Source organism: Halyomorpha halys, unplaced genomic scaffold (genome assembly GCF_000696795.3).
Source record: "Halyomorpha halys isolate HHAL.00 unplaced genomic scaffold, Hhal_1.1 Scaffold1030.1, whole genome shotgun sequence".
Taxonomy (NCBI): Eukaryota; Metazoa; Arthropoda; class Insecta; order Hemiptera; family Pentatomidae; genus Halyomorpha; species Halyomorpha halys.
Genome location: NW_027113818.1, coordinates 9,631 through 10,152, shown reverse-complemented (window position 1 = coordinate 10,152; position 522 = coordinate 9,631). Strand labels below are relative to the sequence as shown.

General features: G+C 46.0%; 1 protein-coding gene across 1 annotated transcript in view; it reads right to left on the bottom strand.

Moving 5' to 3' along the window:
- The window catches only part of LOC112210904 (gustatory receptor for bitter taste 66a), an 8,178-nt gene that overhangs the window by 6,641 nt on the left and 1,015 nt on the right, over positions 1–522 (bottom strand). The gene's annotated exons all lie outside the window — the stretch shown is intronic.

The window sequence follows — 522 nt, the reverse complement described above, 5'->3', positions numbered from 1 at the left end:
TCACTGGCGGTGTGAAATCGACTTGGGAGTGAAGATGGGTCACAGCTATGGAAATCCAAGCAGGTCTTGAACCACTACAGGATAGGAGGGAGAAACTGGCTCTGTGTCTTAATGAAAAGCTTATTTAAGCCTCGAGAGGAACACTGGTTGGATTATCGTAAAGCAAATGAACGACTGAGGTCCCATCGCACTTTACTTTCAAAAGCTGAGGAAATGCTACACCAGATAGACCTACCAACTGATGAAAGGCAGAATATAAGTATCTCCTATATGCCAAAGCACGATTCCACTGAAGTCTACGGGCGACTCAAACTGGCATGTGGTCGGATCAAGAAAGATTGCCCTGAACCTGAGCTTAGAGCTGCTGCACACTTGCAAACAATTTATGAGCTATACCCCATAGAGCAATGGCTACACATTTATACCGATGGGTCTGCGTCCGGTATTAGCAAGGGAGCTGGAGCAGGTGTATACTCACGTCCGCTTCATCTCGGCAACTAAGATTGTAACCTTATCCTTAAC